Here is a 10,585-nt window from a genome sequence, read left to right as displayed (position 1 = left end):
AACTTCGAAAGTTATAATTATGTATTTAATAGTACTAAATAGGCATTCAAATGTTAACGAGCTCTTCTCACTTCTTTGTAATGCTTTTTCCTTCATTTTTTTCTAGGTTTAGAGTTGGGGATTGCACAAGAGAAATAACAAGCACATGATTGTGTTGGAAACAACGTCCAAATCTTTTAAACAAACTGAATTGTGGGTGGAAGTGTCCTTAGAGTTGATGATTTGCATCATCTCGCAACTTATCTAAAGATTGCGTCTTTAGCTCTATCACGGGACTCTTACACCTTAACTTGATGTCTACATTTTGTTGTTTCTTCTCCCCATATTGAACAAGGCTACGTAAGGATTTTTTGTTTTTTGTTTTTTTAGTCATCATTGCGAGATATTTATTATTTATAATCTTGAACAACTAATGTATCGGGGTAATAATTTTTTTGTTTAACCAAATATATTTTTGATTTGTGAATGTTGCCATCTACTTAAGTTGTGCTTAGTAATGAAATTACATCCATAGTTATGTTAAAAGTTATTCATTGACTTAATGTGATTTTTAAAATAATTTTATGCTTGGTTTGCATGACTATTTCAAATCGCACAGATTTATTAACATGCAAATAATGGACTCTTTTCGTCGTGTATATTCATTTTACAATGACATAGTTGATAGGTGGATTCAAAGAACGACGATATTTTTTTACAATTTGCTTACAGGTCTTTCTTGTGTCCATTTTATTCAATTTCAGTTTATAAAGTATTGTCCTGCATGTCCATTCAATAGTCACCATATACTTATATTTAATATTCATCAATTAACGTGAGATGCACATTTTCCTCACCAGTTTCTTTAAAATCACTACTGTTCCATTAATATAGACTAATATTAAAAGACTAAAAAACGAAAAACCAAAATGAAAAAAAATAAAAATGTGTTAAATAAACAGAAGGAAAATGAAAATAAAAAATCTTTTAATCTCATTTTGATTTTTTTTCTTTCTTTCTTATAACATTTAGTTCATACTCTAGGCATAGTAATTATTTTAGATAAAATTCAATCTAATAGAAATTTCCCAATTTTTCAGTGAAGTGACTGGGTAATACATAGAATAATATTGTATTAGTGAATGATCAAAACTGTCCTATCACCACCGTCCAATAAAATTGAAACGATTAAATGAAGATTAATATGGTATCTCCTTAATGATGACAATCACAAATCATGAAATAGTTTTTATATCCAAAATGTTAATTTATTACTTGATTGATTTTTATTTTTCGAGAAGCGATTTTGTAGAAAGTTTATTTTTTTTAAAGAATGTATAATTAATTAATAGAAAAAATGTTATAAATCTACGTGCAAAATTATATTAACAATTCTAGTAGTCTCCCTTAAGATTTAAATTCAATAACGGATTCCTCCCTTCTTAACCAAATTATATTTTTATCTCCTATTTTACCTTAGGTACTTATACTACAATATGAAACTATATTGAGTAATATTTACTATCCACGTTTATCCCTTTTTGTTTTCTTCATTTCTTAAGAAAATTTTATTAAATGCTGACATCATTTTTAGTTAAAATAAAAATTATTATACTTATGTAATAATATTTCAATAAAATTGTATTTTCTTTATTCTTTAATTTTTGTATTCATAATAATTATAGAAATGACAGTGAGGCGAGCTAGCTAGGATAGCCCAGTTCCTTGCCTCGCTTAAAATTTGGATAGAGTCAAGGTGTATGGGGATTAAATATTCCAATTATAATCTCGTTAACAAACAATTTAACTTCAAAATGTGAAAAAATTAGTACTCGATAGCTTCAAGAGGGGGCAATGAGAGGCAAGACGAGGTGAGGTTGGACTTTTTGCCACCCTTAATCAATTGTACTATATTAAGTTAAAAAATAGAAATGTTAACGAGATTATAGTTGGAATATTTAACAAGATTAAGTTAAATTAACATTTCTATTGATGAGATTAAGTTAAAATTAACATTTCTGTTTTTATATTTGAAAGAATAAGATTAATTTTGACAAATATATTAAATATAATAATTTGTGGAAAAGATAAAAAATTTTAATACTTAGCATAATAGAAAATGGAAAAATGAAAAATTTGTTCAAATATGGGAGGTTTTTGTAATTTTTAAAATCATAGCCAGTGTCTGAAATTATCATAAACATTTGGGGAAGTTTGTGAAATTTGAAGTAATAAAATGACCAATGAAATATATCAAACACATTATTAGAAAGAATTAATGAAGAAAATTAAGTTAAGATTTTACTCACTTCAATGTTTCAATAATGTGCTATATATCAAACATGCTCTTAATGTTTAGTGAATCATTGAACGTTGAAAAATTCTAGAAATACACTAAAAAAAGTTACAAACTCTATCAGAAATACTACTTAAATTAATTAAAATTCTGCAGACCTAATCAAGAAAATTAAAAGGGCCAGCTGCAAATTAGTTGAAATTATAGAGGTTCAAATATCAGAGGAAGAACATGCATTGGCCTAAGGGACAACATAATAGAGGGAGAATGGCAGTAATTTGCTGAAAGATAAAAGGAAAACCTAGTCAAATTTAGGGTTAACACAATTTTGTACTCCATATTTGTCAAATTCCTACCAACACAGATTCTTCCTCAAATCCAAATGGCAAAAATCCCATTTTGTGATTGCATCCTCCATACAAATTATCCTCCTTAAATCTTTCTGGTTTGAATTCATTCACGCTTTGTCCCCAAAGATTTTGGTCATGGTGAATTGATACAACATCAAGCCACATATTTGTACCATTTGGAATTACGTGGTTGTCCACTTCAATGTCATGTCTTGCTTGTCTTTGTACGTTGGGAGCTGGAGGGTATAAACGTAAAATTTCATTCATCACTCACCCCATCTCATCAAACATAAAACAAATAAATTTAAGGCTTATAATCATAGAATAAACTTGAGCTATGTTTTGAAATTTGGTATGCTCAATTAGACTTACCCCCTGTTTGATTTATATTAAAATTCAATTAAAATTTTAAGTTAAAATCAATAATTAATTTTAAATACACATTTCATGGAACCACAATTTTTCAACAGCACATTTCAATAACTTTTATCAAAATCTACTAAAAAGTTGATTTTTATCTCTACCAAACAAGGACTTAATAGTATATGAAGACACATTTATTTTGCATTTTTAGTGTGAAGAAGAAATGTTTGAGGAGACCTGCAAGAACTATAAAGAATCCTTCAGCAGAATCTTTTAAACACACAATAACATTCACAAACCACGTTTTACGGATTATTAAAATTTTATTTTATGTTAAATTATTTTATCTCAAAGTTTAAATTATTAGGGATGTAAAGCAAGAGATGCATGTATTTAGTTAAATTATCCTTGTACAAATAATTTCAATTATATCTCAGATTCTATTTTTTTTTTTTTTAATGTCTCACGAATATATAATTTTTATATATGGGCGATGACAAGACGAGATCTTATATCCTAGGTATGTATTTGTTATTCTATTGAATTATTTAGGTTATGTTTAGTTTAATTAAAAAGTTTATAAAAATCTCAGCTTCAAAATAAACAATTAGCCCCTCATTTGGCCCCCATTATTTGAGTTTATAGTGGGACGAATAGAGTTTTTTGAAAAATGAATGGTTGTAAAAGAATGAAAAATTTTCGATTTATGTGTAATATTATTTTATTGAAAATTGTGTGGTTGAAAATAGGAGAGGAAAAATTTAAAATTAAATTGAAGAGTTTTAAAGGAGGACAAACGAGGGCTTAATTTCAACAGCACATTTCAACAATTTTTATCAAAATCTACTAAAAATTTGATTTTTATCTCTACTAAACAAGGACTTAATAGTATATGAAGACACATTTATTTTGCATTTTTAGTGTGAAGAAGAAATGTTTGAGGAGACTTGCAAGAACTATGAAGAATCCTTAAGCAGAATCTTTTAAACACACAATAACATTCACAAACCAGGTTTTACGGATTATTAAAATTTTATTTTATGTTAAATTATTTTATCTAAAAGTTTAAATTATTAGGGATGTAATGCAAGAGATGCATGTATTTAGTTAAATTATCCTTGTACAAATAATTTAAATTATATCTCAGATTCTATTTTTTTTTTTAAATGTCTCACGAATATATAATTTTCATATATGGGTGATGACAAGACGAGACCTTATATCCTAGGTATGTATTTGTTATTCTATTGAATTGTTTAGGTTATGTTTAGTTTAATTAAAAAGTTTATAAAAATCTCAGCTTCAAAATAAACAATTAGCCCCTCATTTGGCCCCCATTACTTGGCCCCCATTATTTGAGTTTATAGTGGGACGACTAGAGTTTTTTTTTGAAAAATGAATGGTTGTAAAAGAATGAAAAATTTTCGATTTGTGTGTAATATTATTTTATTGAATATTGTGTGATTGAAAATAGAAGAGGAAAAATTTAAAATTAAATTGAAGAGTTTTAAAGGAGGCCAAACGGGAGCTTAATTTTAATGGATCACAATTTTTATCAAACTTTTTAAATACACATTTCATCAACTTTTAGTATAATCTACAAGAAATCTTAATTTTAGTTAAATCAAATAGGGACTTATGCCCTATTTGGTCATGATTTAAATTCAAATTCTAATCTAAATCAAAGTCAACAATTAATTTTAACTATATATTTAATGGGCACCACAATTTTTCAACCACACATTTTATCAACTTTTATCAAAATCTAATAAAAATCTGAATTTAATCCCTGCAAAACTAGGGCTTAATCTACAATCTTAAATGCAAATTATATCATTTAATTTGATGTAAAATATGAATTAGATTTATGGATAATAAGTTTTTTGTAGAAAATGTGCAGGAATTGGTTCAAATAATTAACTAAAAATTGGAAAATGAAAATGTGCGTAAAAGTGGAAAATAAAAAGGTGTGATTACGTGTCAACTTCGACCAAATATTCGGACTTGATCCAATAATCAAATTACAAAAGTAAATAGACCAACTTATTCTACTCGTCAAGTTGATCGTCGTGGTATATTTGGAATCTCTAAACCAATTTCGAATGAATGAGAAATTGCGGACCAAAGTTGGAAAAAATGAAGTGTTGCAACTTTTCGAAAGGATGCAGATTTTGGCCGAGTGTTGCAACTTTTTGAAAGGATGCATATTTTGGCTTACACTACTTCATTTGCACCCTTTCTACATCTATAAATAGAACACTATACGTAATTTTGGGTACACCAATTGCATTGAGCATTCATTCTCCTCTTGCAATTATTTCCTTTTTTAATTTCATAGCATTTTCATGCATTTCCTTGGTAGAGAAGAAATTCCGTTCAAGTTCGCTGGTCGAAATCATTTGGAGTACTCCTATGGCTTGATGTGGTCGTTGTATCTTGGGAGATGATTGTTGGAAAATCATTAGCATCGATGCGGGGCAAATTCATCTCAAGAAAAGAGTTGTATTCGACTCGACCAATCGCATCACTTACATCTAATTTTTTCTGATTTCATTTGTACTTGATTTTAGAAAATGATTAATTTTATTTATATGGTTTATGCAAGATTCGATATGAAGAATCGCATGTTTTAATTCAAGAATGAAAATGGTCAGATTCAATAATCATTGGTTAGTTTCTCAAACTCCATTTCGGTAAGTCGAAACCTTGTTTTGATTTTGTGAACATAAACGGTATATTTTTTGTGAATATAATATGCACATAATCAGTGTATTTCCCAACAAAATGCTTCTCGCAAGTTCCTTTATTTTCCCATCATCTAGTTTGGCTAAATTTAAACCGTTGAAATAAGTTAACAGGCATGCATGATGTTTTGAAAGGACAATGTTACCTTCTTTAGTCCAGCAATATTTGCTGCATCAATTTCTCCATTTCCAATCACTTCTCTGATTTCTTCTCTCGGCTAATTTTGCCACTCACGGTGCTGCGCAAGGAGGAGCAAAGTCCATGTCACCGTTAATGCGGTGGTTTCATGGCTGCCGAAGAAAAAAGTTTTGCACTCATCAACCAGTTCCGTGGTGGTTAAGGCCCGTTTTCCGGGACAGCTGTCCACCATATTATCTGCCAGCAGTATACCGAGCAAGTCCTGCTGAGGATGATGCCTTTGGTTGGATTTGATTCGAGCTGTGATTATGGATAAGAGAAGGGCATCAATTTCCTAACCAAGTTTTTTGGCCTTTAAGGTTTGTTTTGGGCTCATGAAGTTGGTAAAGGGTACCGCTATGTAGCGGTTGGACTTGAAAAGAGTGATTTGCATTTCTCTTAATTTCTCTACCACTTTTCTTCCATTTTCGTAACTTATGCCAAAACTTGTTTTCGAGATGATCTCTCCAGCTGTGCTTGTGATTTCCTTATTCACATCGATTTCTGGCTTGCCGAAGTTGATTAGGTTAGTCCAGCAGTCGAGCATACTTGTCCCCGACTCAACTATTAAACTTGTCATACCCTATTAAAAAATCAGAACAAAAAAAGTGAAGAAGCTAGCCATGGATATCAAATTTTTTATTGTCTAAATTCAAGTCTCGTCACTAACTTGTCTAGATGTGTGTCACATGATAAAAAATGAAATTGAGTATGTTATCAAGAAAGAACATGTTGTAAACAAAATTCATCAAGTAGGATTCAAGAATGTACAAATGTCACTTTTGAATGGTATGAGTATTACGAATTTAAAGGACTTTTCCATATTGCTAAAATGGGTGGTAAGAAACTCTAAGGTAGTATTTGATTACACACCAATTCCATGGAAAATGGAATTGCAATTCCATCTTTTCATTTTTTTGGTGTTTGATTGGCAAAAATTTTCATGGAATTTATTTTCCACCTTTTGATGCCATCAAATAGGATTCAAGAATGTACAAATGACACTTTTGAATGGTATGAGTATTACAAATTTAAAGGACTTTTCCATATTGCTAAAATGGGTTGTAAGAAACTCTAAGTTAGTATTTGATTACACACCAATTCCATGGAAAATGGAATTGCAATTCCATCTTTTCATTTTTTTGATGTTTGATTGGCAAAAATTATCATGGAATTCATTTTCCACCTTTTGATGCCACATAGACATTTTCCTTCTTTTTGAGGAAAATGAATTCTCACAAAATTGTGAGAATTCATTTTCCCGGATTACTGTAGCAATTTTTGTTTTTCGTTTATTTTATTATTTTTTTGGCAATTGAAACAAATTTTAAGAATAATTTGTAAAAAAATATTTTCCTTTAATTGGCAATTTTCATCTAAAACAAATCCAAACGAATACCAAAAAATAGATAATTTTTTTGAATTTTTTTTTGGTTGGCAATGGAAACAAATTTCATTCCCAATACCAATAAAATCTATTTCTTTAATTGATAATTTTCATGTAAAATAAAGCCAAACGAATACAAAAAAATGCTTTTATTTCAACATTTTTCACTTGAAAAATTATACCAATCAAACACAATAATTTACAATTTTCAGGAAAACAATTTCTGGGTAATTCAATTCCCTGAAATTTGTTTTCAATTCAATTCAATTCCACCTTTGCAATCAAACGGACCCTAAGGTATGGTTAGAAGAGTTTATTCTGGGTAATGGTTTATGTCAATTTAAATGTGTGGTAGAAAATAAATTTTGACCAATTTATAAATAATTTAGAAATTTGTTAAACAAATGTTTAAAGTATCCTCAATAAAAAGACGAAATTTCTACTAGAAAATATTTATAAGAAGATTATACCTTCAAGTTGGCAGGAGAGAATGCCGGAGTTATAATACGTCTGGGATGGATCCAGTCTTTGCCTTAAACCATTAAAAGACCTTCAACCATTAAAAGTCCATTGCCAAACATTGGTTCTCTATCATTCTTAAAAACAGTTGGCTTTCCCCAGGCTTTTCCTACTACATGAGCAGTCATTTTCTTTAGAAATCAGGGTCTGCAATGTATAGAAATGACTATGTCCCCAGCCTGTATATGAATACTTTTCCTACAAAAAGAACAAAAGTCTCGAAAATCAGGACATAAGCGACGGAAAATTCTGACTCTGAAGCCGCAATATTTTATAATGAGTTCAGAGTAGTTGAATTTACGTCCCTGTTTGGCTCCCATTAAATTTCATTACATTACATTCTATTTTTCTCTCTCCTATTTTTAACCACACAATCTTTCATAAAATAATATTACACGTAAATCGAAAATTTTCCTTTTTTTTCAGCCAATTATTTTTAAAAAAAATATTATTCCACTCATTTTCATTTTCCAAAAGTGAGGGCCAAACGGGGCTACATTACCAACAAAAAGGTGCTTACCCTACGATTTCTGCCATCTGGCGAAGTATGAAAATGCAGCAGAGTGGATATCATGGGATATGATGCTCGAAGATGCATATTTCTTCTCATTTTTCATATCATTTAAGTTTCCAAAAGGGAAACTAGGTTTTGGCCCAGAAAAGCCATTGGCCTTGAGCTTTTTATATGCCAAATTAGGCAATATCCACCCTGAAAATAATAATCTCCCAATCATAATGGCAGACATGGCCAAAGTAATACTTACAAAATATTGAAGTGATAATTCCATCTCCCTCCCTCTCTCTCTCTCAAATATTTCTCTTGGGAGAAAAGATCTTGATTTGTCTCTCTAGTGTATCAACATGGAGAGCAGCAAGGGGTATTTAGTGAAAATTATCAAAATAGTTAATTTTTGGCATTGTATTTACAAAATGTAACATTTTTTAAGTCTTTATAGAATTGTCAATTTTGAAAAAATTTGGACATTTTTGCCCATATAAATTATTTAAATACCATACATATCCTTCATTAAAAATTGATTTGACTAGATGAAAAATAGTACAAAAAACTTTAAAATTTATTTTTGCTCAAAGTCGTCGGCGACGCTAAAGTCCTCCATTTTTTGTCCAGGCTTGAAGTTAAATAACCGTTAATCAATCCCTGTCAACGAAGATTACCATTAATATCTTGAGGCTTTATTTTTGCATTTGTTGTTCTCTTCTCTTCCGATTTTTCAAATTTAGGAGTATTTATTTTTTTATTCTTCACAAATTTGGTCTGAATTGGTACAATATATCTCATTTTTTTGTTGTCTATTTTTCTAGTACTATGAAAATGTTAACATTTTGGTTTACGTAAGTTATCTATGAATTTATTTCTTACAATTATGTTTTTCATTTTTCTTTCATGTAAATAATGGTTATTGGTCATTATTGGACAAATTGAGTTTTAGTTTAATTTTTGAGTTTGTGAAATGAGCTAAGATTGAATTGGGTATATTCTGGTCAACATGCACAAATAAGTTTGGTTAAATGTGACTTTATATGATTATTCAGGGTTATTTGAATATTGTTTGAAGTGTTGGATTATTATAATTTCATTCTTGAAAATGTCTTTGCATTTATATATAAAACTTATGGCTGAGTATATAAAAAGTGGTACTATTGGAAGCTATAAGTATAATACATATCATGTTTGTCATAACTTGTCCCTTCATGTCTTAAAAAACCAATATGAATGTGAAATGTAATGTCTATTTTGATAGTAACAAAATCATCCGTTGACAGATGAACTGTCGTTCTCGACAGATAGGCTCTGAAATTCTTGGCAGTTGATTGCAGAAGCCAAATTTTGTTAAGCTTCTCCTCTACATGTGATTTTAGGGGTTGAAATGTATAACATGTCATTTAAGCACCATTATTACTTCATGAATTATAAACATAATAGTTATGAATCCGTCTGTAGAGATAAACTGTCATTCTAGATAGAGAAGTTACCGACCCAAAATGTGCTTGCCTGGACTACCAGAGGGTCCATCGACTAGTTAGGTAAATGAGATGATTGGTATGTATTATTAATTTAATTTAAAAATGCATTTGTCCCACTGTTTGAAGTTTTTATCTTCATGATTTCAAATATGATTGTTTCATATAAAAATACTGACCTGAAAGTTGGTAGCCCAGACTACCGAAAGGTCCATTGACTAGATGGGTAAAAGAGGCAATTGATATGTGTTACTACTTTCAGTTTTAAAAGATAAATATTAGAATGTTTTGATTTCTTAACTTGACATTTGAAACTTGATTATTTTGTATGAAGGTGTCAAACCGAAAAGTACATGATCGGTAAGTTCCGTAGTGGGGTAGTTATACAAAATTCCTTATGCTTGTGGCAAACGGTAAGTTCCGTAGTGGGGTAGTTATACAACGTCAAATTCTTATATTTTAAGTTCAACATGTTTAGTTGAAAATAAATGTATCATTTCGATGTTATACTTCAAATTTTGGTAGAATCTGTTATTTTCTTCTATTATTAAATTTTGGTATCTAATACAACTCAAGTCACTTTTGCATAGGAGTATACACTGATGTACCACTAGCATCAACCATACCTGTTCAAGGTGACAATGATGTTAATACAAATATGCAACGATCGACTCGTGTTCGAGTGCCTATTGCATTGACTATGACTCCATTCACGAGATGGAGCGGATAGAAAGTCAACCAATGTTAGATCAAGCAACATATCAGATACATTGTAGGAGTTAATTA

At 29.9% G+C, this 10,585-nt stretch overlaps 1 pseudogene; it reads right to left on the bottom strand.

Moving 5' to 3' along the window:
* Positions 1-2,476: 2,476 nt before the first annotated feature.
* On the bottom strand, positions 2,477-8,562 carry LOC111390795 (annotated as a pseudogene).
* Positions 8,563-10,585: the final 2,023 nt, after the last annotated feature.

This window comes from Olea europaea, unplaced genomic scaffold (assembly GCF_002742605.1).
Source record: "Olea europaea var. sylvestris unplaced genomic scaffold, O_europaea_v1 scaffold716, whole genome shotgun sequence".
Lineage (NCBI taxonomy): Eukaryota > Viridiplantae > Streptophyta > Magnoliopsida > Lamiales > Oleaceae > Olea > Olea europaea.
Note: the sequence above shows the minus strand (reverse complement) of the source record. Positions and strands in the feature narration are given on the sequence as shown.